The sequence below is a fragment of the Salvelinus sp. IW2-2015 genome, unplaced genomic scaffold (genome assembly GCF_002910315.2).
Source record: "Salvelinus sp. IW2-2015 unplaced genomic scaffold, ASM291031v2 Un_scaffold659, whole genome shotgun sequence".
Classification (NCBI taxonomy): Eukaryota; Metazoa; Chordata; class Actinopteri; order Salmoniformes; family Salmonidae; genus Salvelinus; species Salvelinus sp. IW2-2015.
In genome coordinates, this window is record NW_019942591.1 from 460,752 (window position 1) to 466,826 (window position 6,075).

Sequence of the window (6,075 nt, forward strand, 5' to 3'; positions counted from 1 at the left end):
GTGTGTTGTGTGTGGTGTGTGTGTGTGTGTTGTGTTGTGTGTGTGTGTGTGTGTGTGTGTGTGTGTGTGTGTGTGTGTGTGTGTGCAGTGTGCATGTGTGTCTCTTCCGACATTATTCATTTAGTCTTAGGGAAGTTTCCCAGCAGGTTATTTATACTGTATCGTCTGCCAATCGTTTCTCTTGCATCTCCAGACAGCACAACCCAAGGGATGTGTGTGTGTGGTGTGTGTGGTGTGTGTGTGTGGTGTGTGTGTGTGTGTGTGTGTGTGTGTGTGTGTGTGTGTGTGTGTGTGTGGTGTGTGTGTGTGTGTTGTGGTGTGTGTGTTGGTGTGTGTGTGTGTGTGATAGGGTTCTGTTTGGTTGTTCCTTGTTTTTCATTGAGAGCTGTCCATAAACAACCCTTTGTCTCTCCCAGGGCTGCTGAGCGTTTGTTGCTCAGCACAGCTTTGACCTGGGAGTTGAACAGTTAGACAAACAGACACTAGAGAGAGGGATTCTTCTTGAGGTGGGGGTTGGATGCCCATGATATATGGCAGAGCGAGAGGGGTGAAACAGAGAGAAAAATGGACAGGGAGGCATGGGAGAGAGAAAGAGAGAGAAATGGACAGGGAGGGATGGGAGAGAGAAAGAGAGAAAATGGACAGGGAGGGATGGGAGAGACGGTGAGAGAGAGAAAGAGAGAGAAATGGACAGGGAGGGATGAGAGAGAGAAAGAGAGAAAAATGGACAGGGAGGGATGGGAGAGAGAAAGAGAGAAAAATGGACAGGGAGGGATGGGAGAGACGGCGAAAGAGAGAAAGAGAGAGAAATGAAAAGACAGAGAGATAGTGAAAGCTTTTCCTCTGAGGCAGTCCTTCTCTTAGCCTGGCTGACGCACGACCCACGTGACTACACAGGACGTGGAGAGGCTGGTGCAAAAACGATCCCTCGACTTTCTGGGATTATTGTCATGAAATTGCAAAGGAAAGGCATTGAATAAAGCAGTTCAGGGACTAGTTCACACCTATGTATGCCAGGGTTGGATTTGTACAGTAGCTGGGTCACATAAGGTATTGTATGCAAAGGACTTAATACACATGTAAATGACAGCAAACAGTCATTATGAACTGGAGCCTTGTGGATTACTATGTATGAAGCGAACTGGCAGTACTGTATGTTAATGTTGGCGTTACTTCAGATAATAAGCTGCGGCCGTCTCAACTAAACTAGAGTTTAACGAGGGTTTCTCTCTGGCTGAGTCCCAAATGGCACCCTATTCTATCTAATAGTGAACTGCTTTTGACCACGGCCCCATATGCGCTAGAAAGGGAATAGAGTGCTATTTGGGAAGAACAGCACAGAGGCTTGATAAGATACGCTCTAATTGAGATGTGTTCTAGCGCACGGCGCGGGCGGCAGGCTACGACCGACCATAGAAATAGAATCTAGATTCTGTTACTATGACGCCAACGCTTCTTTCCTCTGACTTAACATGCTCTGGACAAACGCATGACGCACTGCACCGCACCTTCTGGTAGCTACGTAGGGAGCGCTGCGCTGACAGGTGTGTCAAACCAAACCGCCTCTCCACTTCAATTCCCAATCGTCATCGACTCAGATGAGCGGCTGTAATCAAATGATTTGACACGGGGAGAAAGACACACTCGACACAAACCACTGCACGCACACACACTTCTATGCTCCTTAACGAGTACACAGGGACACTGGGTAGCTGTCTGTCTTTCTGACTCACTTGGACAAACTGTTTTCATCTCCTATTCCCTGAGAAACAGAGGCGTAAGCCTCCACTAGCAGCAGACTGACGGGCAGAGAGAGAGAGAGTCTGTGTATGCCGGTGTTTGTGTGTGTGCGTATGTGCATTCGCACGCACAGTGCAGGGAGCTGTGTCTGTGGTGGATCAATGGGGTGTCTGCCTACCCTGGTCCGTTCTTTTAGATTCAGACAAAGGAGAGGACAACGCCCTCCTCTCTCAGCTAGCTCCTCTTCCTCCTGTGGTGTATCTGTGACAGACACTTCCTCACAGCACCATCCATAACACCTAACTCCACATGATGTATGATCATCAATATCTCTGGCCTGAGGAGCAGGTTGGCATTTAATTGTTGTAAATCTTGCCCTGGAGGCAGCTCTGCAGTGGTCACTAGCTAGCACGGTCAAAGTCACCACACTGCTAATCTTAATGCCTTACCCTAACCTTAAATTAAAAGTTAAAAAAACACATTTTTGTTTTCCATACATTTTTACGATAATAGACCATTTTGACTTTGCAGCTGGCCCGGCTAGAATACATTTTTCAGTTCTGCCTCCAGTGCAAGATTCATAACAATAAACGTCAACCTGCGCCTGGGGAGATCATCAGTCAGTTGAGCGACATGTATTTATTTAGGTAATCAATGCAAGTTGGAGAGACAGAGAGACAGGATACAGGAGTGATGGCTTTGACATGTGTTCGTTTATCAGTCATGCAGGAACAGCTCGGTCAGTAGAGGTGATAAGGAATGAATGATAGTCACGTCATGTACAATACGTGGGGTAAGGATGCTGTGTGAATAATCCTATGTGTGTGTGTGTGTATGTCAAATCAAATGTTATTTGTCACATGCGCCTTACAGTGAAATGCTGACTTACAAGCCCTTAACCAGCAATGCAGTTTTAAGAAAAATACCTTAAAAAAAAAAAAAAAAGTAACAATTAATTAAAGAGCAGCAGTGAAATAACAATAGCGAGGCTATATACAGAGGGTACCGGTACAGAGTCAATGTGCGGGGGCACCGGTTAGTCGAGGTAAATGAGGTAATATGTACATGTAGGTAGAGTTATTAAAGTGACTATGCATAGATAATAACAGAGAGTAGCAGCAGTGTAAAAGATTTTATTAGATGTTCAGGACTCTTATGGCTTGGGGGTAGAAGCTGTTTAGAAGCCTCTTGGACCTAGACTTGGCGCTCCGGTACCGCTTGCCGTGCGGTAGCAGAGAGAACAGTCTATGACTAGGGTGGCTGGAGTCTTTGACAATTTTAGGGCCTTCCTCTGACACCGCCTGGTATAGAGGTCCTGGATGGCAGGAAGCTTGGCCCCAGTATGTGTGAAAGTATGTGTGTGTATATGTGCATTGCATGTATAGGTGTGTGTGATAAGTGTGTCTGTTTACCATTTAAGCCCAGCACCCGCACTCACACTGACAATGGGCCAGAGGTAGGCTGGTGTGAATACATCATCAATAGGCCCTGTAAAGGTACTGAATCAGATAAGGAGCCAGGAGATTGGCTGCTGAAAGCTGGTGATAAGGCTGCTGGGTAAACTGGAACGGTCCTTTTCATCAGTCTCCCACTGAACCAGGGAACGTCTGTGCCCAGTGGGTTACGGGCTAGCAACCTTACATGAAACCCAACTAAATGGCATTTCACAGATTATTATTATCAATGTGAGTGCTAATGTCCTTTTGTGCTGTTGGTTTTTCATGAAATGGCGAGTCAACATCYCTTGTTTATGGAACTACATGTTCTATGGAAATGAAAATTGCTTGTTCATCCTCTCGGGGGAACAACTGGTACGTACACATGTTATTGTGCCTGTTAAATCCCTGACGTGTTGATATCTGTTGTGAATGTTCCCCTCATGCTCCCCTCTCTCCTCTCTCCCTCCCTGCAGCTCCAGCGCCTGAAGCGCTCCCTCTCCTTTAAGACCCTGATGCGCAGTAAGAGTGTAGAGAACTTCTTCCAGAGGTCCTGCAGTGACGCTCGTCTCCCCCCAGACTTCATCACCGACCCGCCGCCCCCCTCCCCGCCCCCTGGCTCTTCCCTCGCCAGTGAAATGCTTACCCTCCCTCTCTCCGTCCACTCAGCCCCAAACCCTCCCTCGCTCCCCTCCCCGTCTTAAGCCCCTCCCCTCACTGTCTTCAAGGCCCCCCCCAACCCGTCCACTGACGCAGGTGAACCACTGTCCAGGAGCACGTTTTCCGCAAGCCCACCCACTGCCAGCTCTGCAAGCACCTGATCGTGGGGTAAGGTGCCAACTTACTCCCAGGCCTCTCGACACACTAGGCCTCAGTGTCTATGTAGATTATTTGCTTCATTCAGCCATTTATCCTGGTTACTTGATCTTTTTTGTATTTCTAGCTGGTCAGTGTTATTACTTTATTGTCACTGCCACTATCCATTATACTAGAGATCCACTTGACTATTAAGTGAACAGATTTCAAAGGCAGCACCTGACTAGGTACCCAATGACTGGAATAATTAGTTGAAATTACTCACATATTTCATTCCTATTCAATAGCAATAACAATGTAATATTGATAACAGTGAAGCAAACAATCGGTGGATTATAATTGGAATGTATGCAGAGAAATAGCAGAGGTACCACAGAAATGGTATTACACTCTGCTCGTGTGTGTGTTCTTGGTTTTCGGACATAAAGCATACAGTATGATTGGATTGAGAAGCTGAGGGCAAGTCTAGTAAGCGTGTTCACGTGCCCTTGATTTATATGCTGCTGCGTGTTTAGAGGTCCCTTAACATTTTCATACTCTTTTCCTCTTTGCTAAATCTACTCCTGTCACCATGATGAGTGCAGAAGCTATTTATTCCTCATTGTTTTTGCTTGTGTTTGCTTAAGTCATAATTTTTCTTCACGCACCAGCTGATCCTTCTGTCCTGTAGCCTCACTTGCTCCCAGTCTCTTTCTCTCTCTCTTCCCAGTCTCTCCTCTCTCTCCCAGTCTCTCCTCTTCTCCTCTCGTCTCCCAGTCTCTCTGTCTCTCCTCTCTCTCTCCCAGTCTCTCTGTCTCTCTCATCTCTCTCCCAGTTTCTCCTCTCTCTCCCATCTCCCTCTCGCTTCGCCGTCTCTCCTCTTGTCTCTTCCAGTCCTCCTCTCTCTCTCCTCCTCTCCTCTCTCTCTCCAGTGTCTCTCCTCTTCTCTCCTCTCTTTCACTTCCTATCTCTTCTTCCTCTCTTTCTCCAGTCTCTCCTCTTCTCTCTTCCAGTCTCTCCTCTCTCTCTCCAGTCTTCTCTCTCTCTCTCCAGTCTGTCTCTCTTCCTCTCTCTCCATTCTTCCTCTCCTCTCCTCGGTCTCTCTTCTCTCTTCGTCTTCTCTTCTCCAGCTTCCTTCTCTCCCGCTGCCTATTCTCTGTTCTGTCCTCTCTCTTCCAGTCTGTCCTCTCTCTTCCAGTCTGTCCTCTTTCTTCCCAGTCTCTTCCTATCTCTGTTCTCTCCTCTCTCTTTCCAGTCTGGTCCTCTCTCTTCTAGGTCTTCCTCTCGTCTCCCAGTCTCTCCTATCTCTGTCTGTCCTCTCTCTTCCAGTCTCTCCTCTCTCTCTCCAGTCTGTCTCTCTCTCTTCCGTCTCTTCTTATCCTCTGTCTCTCTGTCTCTCTTCCCCCCCCAGTCTCTCCTCCTCTCTTCCCAGTCTGTCCCCTCTCTCTCCAGTCTCTCCTCTCTCTCGTCTCTCCCTCTCTCTGTCTCTCCTCTATTGTTCTCCTCTCTGCTTCTCTCTGTTCTCTCTCTTTCCGTCTCTCCTTCTCTCCTCTGTCCTCTCTCTCCCAGTCTCTCCCTCTCTCTGTCTCTCCTCTCTCTCCCCTTCTGTCCCCTCTCTCTCCTTCTCTCTCGTCTCTCTCTCTCTTCTCTCCTCTCTCGTTCTCTTCGTCTCTCCTCTCTGTCTCTCCTCTGTCTCTCCTCTCTCTCTTCTCCGTCTCTCCTCTCTCTCTCTCTCTCTCTCTCCTCTCTCTCTCTCTCTCCTCTTCCTCTCTCTCTCCTCTCTCCTCTCTTCTCCCTCTCCTCTCTGTCTCTCTCTCTTCCCTCTCTCCTCTCTTCTCTCTCTCTTTCCTCTCTCTCTCGCTGTCTCTTTCTCTCCTCTCTCTGTCTCTCTCCTCCCTCTTCTCCTCTCTCTTCTCTCCTCTCCCAGTCTCTCCTCTTCCTTCTCTCCTCTCTCTGTCTCTCCTCTCCCAGTCTCCTCTTCTCGTCTCTCTCACTCTGTCTCTCTCTCCCAGTCTCCTCTCTCTGTCTCTCCCTCCCAGTCTTCTCTCTCCCAGTCTCTCCTCTCTCTCTCTCCTCTCTCTCTGTCTCTGTATCAGTCTCTCCT

At 48.1% G+C, this 6,075-nt stretch overlaps 1 pseudogene; it reads left to right on the plus strand.

Annotated features, from left to right (window-relative positions):
- LOC112068713 (SH3 and cysteine-rich domain-containing protein 2-like) overlaps positions 1-6,075 on the plus strand; it is a 60,775-nt pseudogene that overhangs the window by 27,443 nt on the left and 27,257 nt on the right.